Below are 16,642 nucleotides of genomic sequence, written 5' to 3'. Positions count from 1 at the left end.
ATCACGCCGTTATTGATTGTGCCAGATCTGAACTTGAGCTCTTCCCCTTGTGTGACCCGCCCTACAACCACATTCATCAAGCCGCCCACAAACTAGTCGTAACAGAGGACACAGAAATTCCGCCGACATCAGCTGTTTTGCTCCCAGTGTTCTGCAACAGCATATGTGACGAAGCTGCATTCTTTGAACCATCACGCCTCCTTCTAAGTCGGAAGCCACTTCTTGTGCCTTATTCGACCCTGTCTATTTCGAATGGAACAAGCGCACTCTGCCTCACAAATCCTCTTCCGTATCCCATCCAACTGCTTAAAGGTGAATCCCTTGGATGCGTGCAACCCATTGATATCGGACAGATTTTTTCCGTGCAGCAAGATTCCGCTCGACGCGACCTCGACGCCGTCAGTGCTCTTAACCCTTCTGATATACCAGCTGCCGACCTATTCAATTCGTCGATCGCAGACGGACTGTTGCCATCTGAACGCTCTGCTCTTCTCCAGCTGCTCTACCAGTTCCGCGAGTCTTTCGATGTTGCCCAACGTGCCCTTGGCCGAACTTCTACCATTGTTCACTACATCGACACCGGCTCCAACTCACCAGTGCGACAACGTCCGTACCGTGTCTCCACCGCGGAACGTCAAGTTATTACCGACCAGGTTGACGATATGCTTAAACGCGACGTTATTCGCCCTTCACAAAGTCCGTGGGCATCCCCTGTGGTTCTCGTTAAAAAAAAAGATGGCTCGATTCGCTTCTGCGTGGATTACCGGCGCCTAAACAAGGTCACTCGGAAAGACGTGTACCCTTTGCCCAGAATTGACGATGCCCTTGATTGCTTACAAGGTGCCGAGTTTTTTTCATCGTTAGATTTGCGTTCCGGGTATTGGCAGGTGCCTTTAGCAGAGGCCGACCGTTCAAAGACAGCCTTCGTCACGCCTGACGGTCTATATGAATTTAATGTCATGCCCTTCGGCCTCTGCAATGCGCCTGCCACCTTCGAGCGCATGATGGACTCGGTTCTGCGGGGTTTGAAGTGGCAAATATGTCTCTGCTACCTCGACGACATTGTTGTCTTTGCGCCAGATTTCGCAACCCATCTCGAACGCCTCAACCATGTCCTGACTTGTCTGAAGAACGCTCAGCTCCAACTCAATCTGAAGAAGTGCCATTTTGCTGCGCGAAAACTTACAATTCTCGGTCACGTCGTCTCAAAGGACGGTGTACTTCCGGACCCGGCTAAACTACGTGCCGTCACCGACTTTCCCAAACCGACGACTATAAAGCAGTTAAGAAGCTTCGTAGGGTTATGCTCCTACTTTCGCCGGTTTGTGCGCCACTTTGCCTCTATAATTGCGCCTTTGACCCAACTTTTAAGTGGCGCCACCAGTCTCTCGTCGTGGTCTTCTGAGTGTGACCACGCCTTCTCCACCCTCCGTCGTCTCCTCACGTCACCACCTATACTGCGCCACTACGATCCTAAGGCCGCAACTGAGGTTCACACAGACGCCAGCGGTGTCGGCCTGGGTGCTGTTCTCGCACAACGAAAGCCTGGGTTCACAGAGTATGTCGTCGCATACGCCAGCAGAACGCTCACCAAGGCTGAGTCAAACTATAGCGTCACCGAGAAAGAATGCTTGGCAATAGTCTGGGCGCTTGTCAAGTTCCGCCCATACTTATATGGCCGCACGTTTGATGTAGTTACGGACCATCATGCATTATGTTGGTTGTCTTCGCTGAAGGATCCGTCAGGTCGCCTTGCCCGCTGGGCTCTTCGACTTCAAGAGTTTGATATCCGTGTTATATATCGTTCCGGACGCAAGCATGCCGATGCTGATGCACTGTCGCGGTCACCGCTATCCACCGAAACTGCGTCCATATCCACTATAGACCAACCACTGCCAGCTCTTGACGTCACCGCCGTGTCCTCTGCACAGCGCCACGATCCATGGATCGCTTCGCTTCTTGACGTTTTATCCGAGGCACCCACCCTTTCGCCCACTCGACCACTGCGACGCCAAGCTTCGCATTTCAGCATTCGTGATGGCCTCTTGTACCGGCGGAACTACTCGCCAGATGGTAGGAAGTGGCTCCTAGTGATCCCCCGAACGCTGCGCTCTACAATCTGCGCGTCCTTTCACTCTGACCCGCAGTGTGCTCACGGCGGTGTCTTCAAGACATATGAACGTTTACGCAAAAGATACTACTGGCGCGGAATGTTTCGCTTTGTCCGCAAGTTCATTCGCGGCTGCCACGAGTGTCAGCGACGCAAAAAACCACCGCATCCTGCCACAGGTTCATTACAGCCCCTTCCGTGCCCAGACGGCCCATTCGACCGCGTTGGAATTGACCTATATGGACCTTTACCTTTGACCACAGCGGGAAACCGATGGGCTATCGTTGCTGTCGACCACCTTACGCGATACGCCGAAACCGCTGCTCTTCCTACGGCGACAGCACAGGACGTCGCCTCCTTCATCCTCAATCGCTTTGTGCTGCGACACGGTCCTCCTCGTGAAATCCTCAGTGACCGTGGCCGCGTATTTCTCTCCGATGTAATTCAAGCACTTCTCCACCAGTGCAATATTGTACATCGGACGTGTACTGCCTACCACCCTCAAACGAACGGTCTGACTGAGCGGTTTAATCGGACACTGGGCGACATGCTTGCGACACATGTCGCATCTGATCAAACGAACTGGGACCTGGTTCTTCCATTTGCGACATACGCGTATAACACCGCTACGCAAGTCACAACCGGTTTTTCCCCTTTCTTCCTTCTGTACGGTCGCCAGCCGTCGCACACAATCGACACGTTGCTGCCATACGCACCAGATGCCTCAGAGTACACGCCCGTGTCGGAAGCCGCCCGTTACGCTGAAGATTGCCGACAACTAGCCAAGCGCTTTACTACGGCCGACCAACAACGCCAGAAAAACGCCCGCGATGACGACCGCCCTCCTGTCGCACCATTCGCTCCTGGTGCACTTGTCTGGCTTCATGTACCGCCCTGCGCTCCTGGCTTGTCACCCAAACTGCTTTCCAATTATCATGGTCCCTACCGCGTCGTCGAGCGTACCTCTCCCGTAAACTACGTCATTGAACCTCTTACGCCGCCCGGCGACCGTCGTCGACGTGGACGTGATGTTCACGTAGACCGCCTCAAGCCGTACTTCGACCCTCTTGTCCCCACCTGTTAGATCGCCAGGATGGCTCCTCCTTTCTCGACGGGGGCAATTATAATGGAGAAATGAAGAGAAGGACATCCCGGCTATCATCATCACGAGGAGAAGGCACGAGATTGGCGTTCGGACACCACCATCTTGTTCTCCCTGCCTACTGTTCTGAGCTGCCGCCTGTTTGTTGGATTCGCCCAATAAACCTCTTTACAGGTGGTTGAATATATAGCCATGGGGAGAGGGGGGACGAAAAAGGCGGAACACTGATTGTATGAATGCGCACGCGTGAGAACACTGAAGATATGCATGAAGGAAATGGCGAATCTAAAACTTATCTAAAAACACACTTTCATTTGTGTATATATTCAGAGACGGGGAGCTGACACGTTTCCCCTCTCTTCCTAATCTGGTTGGCCTCCAACAATTCACATGCCACAGAGTCTTTACTTTTAAACAAGATTGTAGTATCTTGAAGCCTTGCTTCACATGCTTATTTTCATTGCCGCAGGCCTTGCAATGAAGACGCAGGTTTGAGCCATAACCATATTTCAATGAAAGCTTATGCTCCCGCAGGCGATCATTAATACATCGGCCAGTTTGGCCGACGTACTCTTTCCCACACTTCAGTGGTATACAGTATACAACTCCTTCCTCACACTTCACAAAAGGATTCGTATGTTTAATGGAACACCCTGCTTTCTTAGAGTTATCAAAACCAATCAGGCGGCACAAAGTAGCAAGTTTTCGGGGTGCGGAAAAAACCACAGGAATTTTGTATTTCACGGCGACGTGTTTAAGATTGTGCGCCACTTTGTGAGAATACGGAATCACCACTGGTTTGGCTTTCTTTTCGAATGTTTGACCTTCTTCAGTGCTTATTTTTCTTTCTTTTTTCACCTTTTTCAATAACGCCTCCGAAACTGCGCTTAAAACCGAACAAGGGAAACCAGCCTTCCTCAATTTCAAAATCTGTTCGTCAAAGCTTCCTTGTGCCTTATGACAGCACGATTTTTTAAGGGCGGATTCGAGGCACATAGTGGCAATCGCACGTTTAACAGTCTTGGAGTGTGTAGACTCATACGGCACCAATTCCTTGTGGGCACGGGGTCGATACATCCAGCAGGAACCTTCGTCAGTAAGGGTTATGTCAAGATCTAAAAACTGCAAGCTGTTATCCTTGGCTAGTTCAAAAGTAAAATCTAAACAGCACGGCAAAGGCTTAAACAGCACGGCAAAGGCTTAGATTTTACTTTTGAACTAGCCAAGGATAACAGCTTGCAGTTTTTATATCTTGACATAACCCTTACTGACGAAGGTTCCTGCTGGATGTATCGACCCCGTGCCCACAAGGAATTGTTGCCGTATGAGTCTACACACTCCAAGACTGTTAAACGTGCGATTGCCACTATGTGCCTCGAATCCGCCCTTAAAAATTCGTGCTGTCATAAGGCACAAGGAAGCTTTGACGAACAGATTTTGAAATTGAGGAAGGCTGGCTTCCCTTGTTCGATTGTAAGCGCAGTTTCGGAGGCGTTATTGAAAAAGGTGAAAAAAGAAAGAAAAAGAAGCACTGAAGAAGGTCAAACATTCGAAAAGAAAGCCAAACCAATGGTGATTCCGTATTCTCACAAAGTGGCGCACAATCTTAAACACGTCGCTGTCAAATACAAAATTCCTGTAGTTTTTTCCGCACCCCGAAAACTTGCTACTTTGTGCCGCCTGATTGGTTCTGATAACTCTAAGAAAGCAGGGTGTTCCATTAAACATACGAATCCTTTTGTGAAGTGTGAGGAAGGAGTTGTATACCGTATACCGCTGAAGTGTGGGAAAGAGTACGTCGGCCAAACTGGCCGATGTATTAATGATCGCCTGCGGGAGCATAAGCTTTCATTGAAATATGGTTATGGCTCAAACTTGCCTCTTCATTGCAAGGCCTGCGGCAATGAAAATAAACAAGCATGTGAAGCAAGGCTTCAAGATACTACAATCTTGTTTAAAAGTAAAGACTCTGTGGCACGTGAATTGTTGGAGGCCAACCAGATTAGGAAGAGAGGGGAAACATGTGTCAGCTCCCCGTCTCTGAATATATACACAAATGAAAGTGTGTTTTTAGATAAGTTTTAGATTCGCCATTTCCTTCATGCACATCTTCAGTGTTCTCACGCGTGCGCATTCATACAATCAGTGTTCCGCCTTTTTCGTCCCCCCGTCTACCCATGGCTATATATTCAACCACCTTTGACCACAATAAACAGTTGCAAGTAGCGCCTGTCCTGTCTTTGTTCCTTCCTAATGTGCTGCCCCTGTTGGCGCTTCATCTTTTGAAAGCTATGCACCAACTAGCCCCGCAACGTGTTTTACTGGAATACCCCTGATCCACCAGCACGACATCCTCGGAGACCAAAGAGACAAAAATACAGCCACCTACACCCAGACCGTACAGGGAAACAGGCCAGGTACTGGCTCTTCTTACAAACACACATCATCATCAACCTATACTTATGTCCACTACAGGACGAAGGCCTCTCCCTGCGATCTCCATTACCCCTGTCCTGCGCTAGCAGATTCCAACTTGCGCCTGCAAATTTCCTAACTTCATCCCCCCACCTAGTTTTCTGCCATCCTCGACTGCGCTTCCCTTTCTTGGTATCCATTTCGTAACCAATGATACACCGGTTATCCATCCTACGCATTACATGGCCTGCCCAGTTCCATTTCCCCTCTTAATGTTAACAAGAATATCGGCTATCGCCATTTGCTCTCTGATCCACACTCTTCCCGTCTCTTTAAGATAGACCTAATCTTTTTCGTTCCTTCGCTATTTGTGTGGTCCTCCACGCATATCCATACATCCAAATACTTCACAAGATGCATACACCCTGCCACTTCCCTTGGTGGGCCAAGTCTCGTCCTGTAATGTGGATATGTAAGCAACGACTTCCAAATTCTAAATTCACCCCCTAACGGCGCTAATTCCAAGCAACAGGCAGCGGGACGTTTGGCTTGCTAGCGAAAATCTAGAGAGCCAGAGAGCTCTTCTCGATCAAGCCCAGCAAGCTGCAGAGACCAATGGAGCTCTAAACTGAGGCACCCACCCACCACCCAAGACCCTTAAGAGAAATAATTTAAGTTTACACTACTACTGCTGAAGAAAGATATTGGCTGACTTAATTCAAACTAAAATTTTCTAAATTTCTCAACTAATTCAATATATAGTGGTCGACCTATACTCATGTTGGACCTATTTTTAGTAAATACGGTAAGCACTAACTCCACAAAGAAAGGTAGAAGTGCTAAGCTGGTAAGGTAAATATACAAAGTCTGTCCCAGAAGTTTGAGCAGTTCATGTCACTACATTCTCTGCCGCGTTTTTGCTGGCTCAGTGCACAAACTTTTGGGACAAGCCCCGTAGCAATCAGTACCAGTAGCACTACCTTCTTTGTGCGTCAGCGAGTTTCTGCACCAATTGCCTGCGCACTTCTTTCAATCTTTTTTTTTCTCGTCTTCCGGCATGACACGGTTGCCCATGAAGATCCGGAGGAGGCCTGCGCAAGAAAAGCAATCACGAGTACAAAATTAATGAAAGCATCTAAACAATAATTTCCAGCATGCACAGTGCAAGTTCCCAACAATATGCCCACGGTTCAATGAAATATTTTTGCAAAGCTGCATTTTCAATAACCAAACTGCAGATTACTTTTTTCATGTTAACTCACATGCCTCAAATTCTTTCTAGAGTTTTAACATGAAATATTTCAGTAGCAGATGATCGCAACACAGTGCTTTAGCACTAGCTTCGCTTTTACTGTGGCTATTTGCATGTGCCATCTATACATGAGTAGATCAGTTCATTAGAACAGTATGTTCATATACTTTTCAAGGATGACAACTTTTGTGGTGTCACGGCTGGTCTGGCCTCAGTCCTTCCCTTGGATCGCGACTTGTTGGACAAAGTCCCGGTCACGCTTCTGTTCTTAAGCTCATCTGGCATCCAATACATTGTGGACGCCATACGGCAGAACATAGTCAGACGTAGACCGCAACAATGTCCCCCAAGCAGCCTTTTCTATTCATTGCCCGGATCCAGCATACACCTGCAATATATAATAACACATACATAGCTTGTAGCTAACAGGTTTTATACTGGACGATATACACTATGCATTTTCTCAACTCTACTGTTTTCTGGCATTCTGGCCATTTATTAGTTGTAGTGGGCTCACCTGCATGAGCAGAACAAAATTATACAGTAAAATTTTAAAAAATCTTTTAGACAATCCCACATAAAAATCTCCCAAGCATAAATAGCAATCGCTGAATTTGTTAAATTGACAATGATCTGCAAGAATATTCACTGCTATCTATAGCTCGATGAACTCGCTAACATCTACCTTGACATTGGGTAGCCGAATTTCAAATACATGTGTTGTCTGTAGGACCACTCTTTATTTTCAGGTTGATCTGTGCGGTCACTAGATGCAATATAGAAATGTGCACAAGCATTGCGTTCCAAGGACTGCATGATTACATAATTATGCCATCAACATTAATGTACACATACAGAAAAAAAAAACCTTCACACACGTGACATGGCTGCATAAACGTACACTCGCCAACTGAAAAACACACGTAGCACGCCTGCCTGGCAGTCCTTGCAAGGAATTTTATAGACGATGCCGGGATATTTTTCTTTTTCGAGGCAGTCTTTGACTAGGACGAGTTGTTTTAGCTTGCTTGAAGGGATGTGGCAGATTTGTCCATCATAATCTTTGAAAATTCTTGACATTGACTCGCTCATGCCTCATGCATAGGGGAGAGCCGCCCGTTTCCTTGTTCTCATCGACCTGATGACACGCTTTTCTTCAGTCTTTATAAACTGGCCATGGTAGCCATTACTGACCAAATCCTGCGCCACTCTCTTCAACTCAGCTCTGCGTGCATCAGTAGTCGAGCACAATCGGAATGCACGGGTGAACAGTGTAGAGGCAACAGATCGTTTGTGTCTAACGCGATGGGCCGAATCAAAGTGCAGATATTTCCCTGTGTGCGTAGGCTTCCGATAAACGCTTGTTGAAAGGCCGGATGCAGTACGCATGACTTCAACGTCAAGGAAAACCAGGCGACCATTAACTTCTTCTTCAACGGTGAATTCTATTGTGCTTTGGAAAGAGTTCAAGTGCTGCAGAAAAGGTACGACGTCTTTGCGGCAGATAATGGAAAAACAATCGTCGACATACCGCAGGAACAATTTTGGAGCGGGCTGGAATGTCGTGAGGGCTTTACCTTCGAGGGCTTTCCAAAGCACAATAGAATTCACCGTTGAAAAAGAAGTTAATGGTCACCTGGCTTTACTTGACGTTGAAGTCATGCGTACTGCATCCGGCCTTTCAACAAGCATTTATCAGAAGCCTACGCACACAGGGAAAGTATCTGCACTTTTATTCGGCCCATCCCGTTGGACACAAACGATCTGTTGCCTCTACACTGTTCACCCGTGCATTCCGATCGTGCTCGACTACTGACGCACGCAGAGCTGAGTTGAAGAGAGTAACGCAGGATTTGGTCAGCAATGGCTACCCTAGCCAGTTTATAAAGACTGAAGAAAAGCGTGCCGCTGAACCCCCATCAGGCCGATGAGAACAAGGAAACGGGCGGCTCTCCCCTATGCACGAAGCGTGAACGAGTCAATGTCAAGAATTTTCAAAGATTATGATGTACAAATCTGCCATGTCCCTTCAAGCAAGCTAAAACAACAACTCGTCCGAGTCAAAGACTGCCTCGAAAAAGAAAAATATCCCGGCATCATCTACAAAATTCCATGCCAGGACTACCAGGCGTGCTACGTAGGCGAGACGGGAAACTTTAAAAGAAGGCTACAGCAGCACCGCAATGATGTAGCCAAAGGACACACGGTTTCCAGCACCCTAGCAGAGCATCATGAGAAGACTGGTCACAGTATTAACTGGCATTCGGCTTTCATCATCAAAAGAGAGAAGAAATTATCCCGATAGCTTCTTGAATCATTTTGCATACTACAATCTACGACTAACACAATAAACCGGACACGGGGCCCCCTCCCTGAGTTGTACGCAAGGGCCTTACGTCTTCCAACGCATATATAATAAAGATCACCATGCATTCGTTCATTGTGAACAAGGCACCCGTAGTGGGTGCCAAAACGTCAATCTGTTGTTTTTGTGTTCTTCAGTTGGCGAGTGTACGTTTATTCAGCCATCTTCTTTCCTCGCCAGACAAGTTTTCGTCAAACCCTAGATTTCATCACACAAGTGACATTACCATAATAAAGGATTAGTCCACCAATTATGTTTTCTCGCGCTGTTTTGGAGACCTGCGTCACTACGAGCGCAGTGCACCATCTAACTTATAGTAGAAGTACAATTTCATTTTATATAGTTATTTCTTCTGTGTGGCAGCAATTTTTTTATGGGCTTGGAAGACGCAGCGAAAATGGCCATCTCCACAAGCACCGAGATCGCTTTATGGCGGCTTAGTTAGAGGAGCCATCAAGCTAGTCTCGCACAGAACTGTTTCTTCATGCCCACTATCCCACTGCTGTCATTTCTGCACACTCTTAATTTTACTACCACCAGCAAATGCAGATGATCTGCAAACACTTCTCGTACATTTGTATGCATTGAGAGCAAGCATAGTTGTGCTTTCATGGGACACTGTTCTACACAGGAAATTGTGGCAATAGTGTTAAGCAACAATAAACACAACTAAAACATTTATGTGAGACAAAAATACCAGAGCAAGCATATTACCAGGGTCAGATTTTCTACTTGGCCACTCCAGCCAATCAAAAGTGGCTGCAGTAGAGTGCTGTAAACTGACCCCTTTTCATTTATTTTGGTATGTCTGTGGTGTAGCAAGCCAATGACAACAGCACCAAAGGGGCGTCATGTACTCGGCCACTTGCGGAAAGCAACATGCGATCATGATGCTGCATGGCACAGCTGATAGACATAAGCTGCCTGCATACATAATTTATAAGAAGAAGCCACTGCCGGCTTAAGAAGCCTTTCCCAGAAATGCTGCCACACAGGCAAATGCGAACAGGCGAATGACGAGTGCCACGTTTGACTAGTGGATTAGGATCACATGGCAACGTCACCCAAGAACTGTCTCCTTGTCCTTGATATGTACTGTGGGCACCTTACTGACAGCATGAAGGCTGTGCTCTCCCAAGCTTGAATGGACATCGCTATTATACCAGGTGGCATGATGGACCAGCCTCAGCCACTTGACGTCTGTATCAACAAGCATTTTGAGGATGGATTGCCTGCGGAAATACTTCGCGATCTGGCCGAGTGATAAAGCGTATAAGCTAACAGCAACAGGTTGTACTAAATGCACATAACACAAGTGGCGAGCTGGGTCACTGCAGCATGGGACACACCATGAAGCTTGATTGCATGCTTTCAAGGAGTGCAGCATCTAAAGTGCACTAAATGGCACCAAAAATTGTCTGCTCTTTTATGCTGACAACGATAAGAAGGTAAGCAACAAGGCTAGCAGCAACAACAACACTGCATGGGCTGGGACGGGTCGTGACTAATAAATGCTGTTCGCGTTTTATGTCTGTTGCCCTAACTTGTCCGGCTTACATTCAAGAAAAACACTTTTTTCACCGGCTTCAGACCTTCAGGTGCTGGCTTAGGAGTGAGACCGGCCTAGATTTGAATAAATATGGTACTCGGCCATAAATCTAGTTCGTGGATCATACACAGCTACTTACATCCATAACGGAAAAACAAAAGGGACATAGTTCAGTTTCTTTCCCCACTCTGAAATGTACGAGCCCTTTCAGAACGTAAATGTAACATCGATCCTTAAAAAACAGTTCTATGACTTTTAAAGTTACCTTTCCGTCATCTCTTGAGGATCCGATGACAACATCGATGGCCTCTCCAGTGAATATGTCCATGTCAGCTACAAAAGAAAATGTACAACTTTTCCCTTGAATTGCCAGGTCTCATAAAAGGTAAGGATTTAAGACTTCAAAAGCAATATAGGAGTCCCATGCTATCGAAAGAGCATAATGTAACCATTACACATTGCCGGGGTATATAAACCAAAAATGTCTGTCAGGAACATTGTGTGGGACATACCACACACTGGTACCTTGCAAACATGACCTGTACAATGACGCTGCAATAATACATAGGTAATTATTTCTGCCTACACTCAAGGAACTCGGGTACAGTCAAACCTCATTAATACGTACCCGCTTAATGTGTAATTGCAGTTTAAATGTAGTCGCGAAGATTCCCCCACCCAGCCCCCATTGAACCCCATGCCTGACCGCTTAAGCCGTAGTCACTCATTTGCCATCAAATGGTTATTGCATACTATTTTCCTTCTAGTTCTACACGCACAGGCACAAATTCGGCAAAATTTCATGCACTGAAAAATGAAAGGTGAAATCGGTTGTACAATATTGTAATGTAGCATTTCTCAAATTTTTAGAAGGCATTTTTTCTCTTAAAAAGGGAAACCATACGACTTATATCCTTTATGTTTGTATATACTATGTAATAATAGTTACGTGTCCATGTTTCGTTTATGTTGCTTCACAGATACTTTCAAATTTGAGAAAAAGCACTCCGCATGAAAATGTAGCCTTCACCAGTTGGTCTTTGGTAGCTTTTTCTGGTAAACTGTTAGGTTCTGTTAAAAACAAAATTCAGTTGCATGCTTTTGAATGGCGTGCCCACCATATCTATTTGGTCAAGAAAAAAAAGTGAAATATACAACCGGCTTCGATCTCGTGAAATTTCTGACATGACCGGGCATGAATCAATGTTAGCATGAGTAGGCGTCAGTGACATCATAAGAGCAAATGTGAAAAAGTGCAAACGGTTGCAAATCTATGATGATGAGTGCCTATAGGCTCAAATGAATGGACCTTTTTCCAATTCAGCTATGCACATGGGCATGCCCCAGCTGCATTACATGCCGCGCCGCCATTATCACAGGGCAGGTGTGCGAAGTGAGTGCGTGAACCCTTGCATGATCCGCGGCAATTTCCTGAGCTTGAGTTGCTGATCAATAATTTTTCTTGTGTTCTGGGCAAGAATATTGGTTAAAGGAAACACTTAGCTGTTTGTGGGAAAGACTGCAAGCACTTTTGTCGATGAAAAGACTCTGTGAACTAACGCTCGAGCGATAGGCGCAGCGTTTGCGACAAAACTCCTGCAGGCACTTTCTGTACCGTCGATTGCACAAACCGGCGTGGAATGGTGAACATTGTACTGAAGTGGAGCGCACGGTCAAATTAAAAAAAAAAAGTACCCCATGTTATCAGTGAGTTATCACGCAATTCTTGCTGAGTGAGGTAAGCCTGCGTTCTGGTAACAGCATGATGCTGGCGCTGTGATTATTGGACTTCTCGCCTTACGACCGACTCGGAAGTCACGGCGATGTTTTAATCTACGGGTATGTATACCGCACGGATTTTACCATTGGCTTAAGAATGTGCTACCGCATGCAAGCGGAAATAGCTGTACGGTTACATGGGGCCAAACGAAAAGAAGAATCTCGCCACACAGCCGATCAGAATGCATCGTTCAAGGCCAAAGCGACACACGCGTGGTGCCGCATTATGCAAAACTCGCGAGTCTTACTTTTTGCAGGCAAATGAAGCTTTATGCACCTGACAAAACAACGTGTTGCGTCCACTTACATTCTGCTTACCCCCCCGTACTGTGTTGCGTTCACTTAGTCCCCAGTACCATGCCATATACGATACATATCTCGATATAAAACAACACTTGCCCTGCAGTGCACTCGCAGTATGTGTGCAGAAGTTTTGCATGTTGTTTGTTCATCATGGTGAGCTGCTTGCATGCCCGCTCTTGAGGGCAAGCTCGTACGCACGTGCATGCGTCTGTTGACCGCCTCCTTCAAGTCGAGCCACTCAAAACGACGGTCGAGTTTATCCTGAAGAAAGTCCTGCCACGGCGCGTTTCACGCTCACACATGCCTTCGCCAGTTGAGTTAAAGTACTGACCAAGCTGCTGAAGAACAAAAGCCGGCGCATCTCTCAAATCTTGGTTACAAATGGCCTGCACATCGCATCAGCATGCTGCCATTGCATCAGTAAATGTAAAATGTGTTATTGCTACATGTGAGCAAATACATGCGCGCTAGAGCAGGACAATGAGAAGCTGCTTCAGCAACACAAGCGACAGAAGAAAAAAAAAGCAGGGACAGCCGTCGCAAGAGACTGCTTGGTCAAACGCTACCATGCTTTGCGTAGAGGCGAGAAGCGGTGGGAGCGTGTGTGTGTTGCCCGTCAAATTTAGTTGAAGTGACGGCCGCTAGAGGGGTCGCTTACTGGAAAAAGGTCCATTTGTAAGGTAGTGGCGGTGAGTAAGCACTGCTGAGCGTGGACGAATATCAGTGAGTGTGAAGTACTGCACAACTAGAAAAAATTGGTGCTTGAAACTGAACAGTGCTGTACAAAAAATGTACTCTTACCATGCTCCTGTGACAAAGGTGCCATAGAGGCCATGGCAGTTATAATTCCTGTAAAAATTACACAATAAGATGAACACAGACATGGAAGTGCAATTTGAAGTCATAGAAAGCCACACACAAATGTCTTCATGCACAAATATGCACTACATTGTGTCCACTGCAGAGCTCACTTCCTTTGCAAAAAGATGCAATGCTCTTGTAAGGCCTTCAACAAGCCTTAAGTATAAACCGCATGCACGCGATCTTGCACGCAACAGCGACAAGTGACGTGACGGAGATGGCTGTCGCATTCGCTCGTCGCCTACAAGTCGTACCACACGCGAGCGATGACTTTGAGCGCTGTTTCCCCGGTGTTGCTGGTATGAGGGCAGCAAATACGCGCCGTAACTGGTGTGACGCATGCTCTATTAGTTTAACTTGATATGTTTTACTGTAAAGAGCACCATAAATATTTCTTAAGGTCTTGCACTAGGTTCTTATCTTTGTGCGTATCAAAATTGAGTCATTCGCTTGTTCCGTGCGACAATCGGTTGTACTTGACTGATGTACATCCTGTTCTGGCTTCGCGCTATTGGCTAGTCGCTCATAGAAAGTCGTTCCGGCGACGAGTTGTAGATTACCAGAACCAAGCGATCAAGCGACAAGAACGAGTGATCAGTTTGCGCGGACGGCTTGTTCCGTCGCTCGTCGCCGTCGCGCACAAAATCGCTCGCATGCGGTTTGGGCTTGGGTAAAAAATACTAGCATGTCGCGCCATTTTTTTTATATAAAGCACAGCCACATGACACAAATCAGTAACAACATATAAATCTAAAATCTTGTCAACTTTCAGTTGCCATACCTTTGGTGCTCTTGCCCTTTTCTAAGGACAGATTTCTGAGCCTTTTCGACGTGTGCAGCACCATTTCTTCAGTTTCTGCATTGCATTTAACAAGGCATTACAAAGCTGACACTGCCGACAGGCAGCAATGTTAGGTGATAAACATTCAAGTGTCATAATAACAAATCAGGCCAGAATATCAGTTCCTCTGGTCTCCCCCTGGCATTACTCTCGTTTCATCCTTTCATGAATGCAAAGCATTTGCAAGCGTGGCTCCCACGTCCACTACACGACAGATACCCGTTCATGCAGCAGACAGGTTCTCATGTGGCATATGTTTTTCCATCAGACTAAATATGGAGCCGCTTAACATTTACGCCCAAAATTATGTGTCCAAAACTAAAATTCTGCTGCTAACTGCCAAAAGCACACATTTGCGCCGATGGCCCCTCCTGCGAAGCAGTGTCTACCTTGAGCGTCCGCGGCAGTGCGTGCTGCACCCCCTCCCCATTTCATAACGCCGACCCTTCCAGACATATCGCAGACTGCCCGAGACTCTAATCAAAGGAGAGATACGTCTCGAGCAGCCAGGCCTAAACCCCAAAGTCACGCTACGAGATTGCGCCGGACATTTGCTTACTGCACAATGAGCGGGACAAAGCACATGCCGGTGAAGATTAAATCGTTCGAAATGTTAGTCGTATAAACATTTAAGGTGTGCTTATTAACGAATGAGTAGAACTTACCAGCCATGTGCAGCACTCTGTCGCATCGCCGTTCCACCACACGTCGTAGAGGACAATTGGATCGAAATCCACGACATTCTCTGGGTTAAAGTTTTGCACTGCGGTGTGCCTGACAACCGCAGTGGTCATGTCCACTTCATATTCAACGAATACAAGCATCTCGAGCTTAACACAGTGCAACGCAGTCGTTCTCGCTTAGATGACAGCTGTGGCTATGGCCGTGGATTCTATGGATGCGGATTGGCATGCGACTTCGACTGCCACCACTGCATCACCCAAACCAAACCAAAACAGAAAAGAAAAATACTACTAAAGCAATGCCGTACAACAGTAGTGGGTGGAAGCATGGAGGAAGATAAAAAAAAACTTTTTTTTTTTCAAGTTGTTTCCTTCCTCCATGGGTGGAAAGGTACAAAGTTGTACAGTTGTACAGATAAGAAATGTTGAGACTGCATCAGGCTTAAGCATTCTTAAATGACATCCCAACTCATGAGAGTAATTATGAATTCGACATCGATCGTTTGTGTGTTTTGTATACGTGGTCAATGAACACGATTGTTGGCGTTCATTCATTTTGCCCACCGGGTCATGTAGAGTGGCATGATCAGATTTCTCTGAGCGCAATAAAAAATTTTCAGCGCACGCAAACTCGCACAACACAGACACAGATGCACATGCGCGCGGGCCGCGATTTTGTAGCGATTCCGTCTCCGATGATATTCCTTGTTGCACTTTTCGCGCTTTGTCAGGGGTCAGAGCGACGCCCCGCCCCGCGTTATCAAAGCGATCAGGGCCGCGATTTTGTATCAAGGCATTATGACTTATTCTACTCTATTCTTATCATCCACACGCTCACGGCCGGCTGATCCCGTTGATAATGCGAGCGGACCGTCGCTCCGTCCACTGAAAAAGCACCGATAAGCGCGTAAAGACATTATTACATTAAAGGCATCGCTACCAAATTACCCGGCCTAGCCGGCCATGAGCGCGTGGATGATAAGAGGGGCCATATGATCGAGACGGAAGGCATCAGCTACTCAAATCGTGGCCCTGCAGTTAATCAAAAAGAGTTTGGAATGTGAGCGTTGCGTTGTAACTTCTCTGCCGGGCATGCACGTTAGGTTTATCGCTCTGTCATGCATTGTCAAGCAGCTGACCGCGTCTATTAGCCTGGATATATATATATACACACGAAGGCCAAGAGCGCGCGGCCAATGCGGCTTACAGAAAAAAAAAAAAAACATGCTTTTCATGCCGCAGCAATGCAGCACACGCATCGTTAACGTAGGAGCTGATCAATTACATATATGCACATGGATATTATTATGCAAAATGACACCGCCGAAACAAGGAAACCTTAACAGCTTGTTTCTATTTAGAAACGGTGATCATGCATACAA

The 16,642-nt window shown here is 46.6% G+C and overlaps 1 long non-coding RNA gene across 2 annotated transcripts; it reads right to left on the bottom strand.

Moving 5' to 3' along the window:
• Window positions 1-6,554: 6,554 nt before the first annotated feature.
• On the bottom strand, window positions 6,555-15,499 carry LOC125940808 (uncharacterized). 2 transcript variants are annotated; one of them, XR_007464016.1, is made up of 6 exons: window positions 15,243-15,499; window positions 14,518-14,592; window positions 13,677-13,724; window positions 11,059-11,126; window positions 7,047-7,267; window positions 6,555-6,718 (listed from the first exon to the last, which is right to left on the bottom strand). It is a non-coding gene; the product is annotated as an uncharacterized LOC125940808 (long non-coding RNA). The 2 variants fall into 2 exon arrangements; XR_007464015.1 differs by lacking the exon at window positions 6,555-6,718 and having other exon boundaries at window positions 7,046-7,267; window positions 15,243-15,484.
• Between the last annotated feature and the right edge of the window lie 1,143 nt (window positions 15,500-16,642).

The sequence above is a fragment of the Dermacentor silvarum genome, chromosome 10 (genome assembly GCF_013339745.2).
Source record: "Dermacentor silvarum isolate Dsil-2018 chromosome 10, BIME_Dsil_1.4, whole genome shotgun sequence".
Lineage (NCBI taxonomy): Eukaryota > Metazoa > Arthropoda > Arachnida > Ixodida > Ixodidae > Dermacentor > Dermacentor silvarum.
This window is presented reverse-complemented; position numbering and strand designations above follow the sequence as displayed.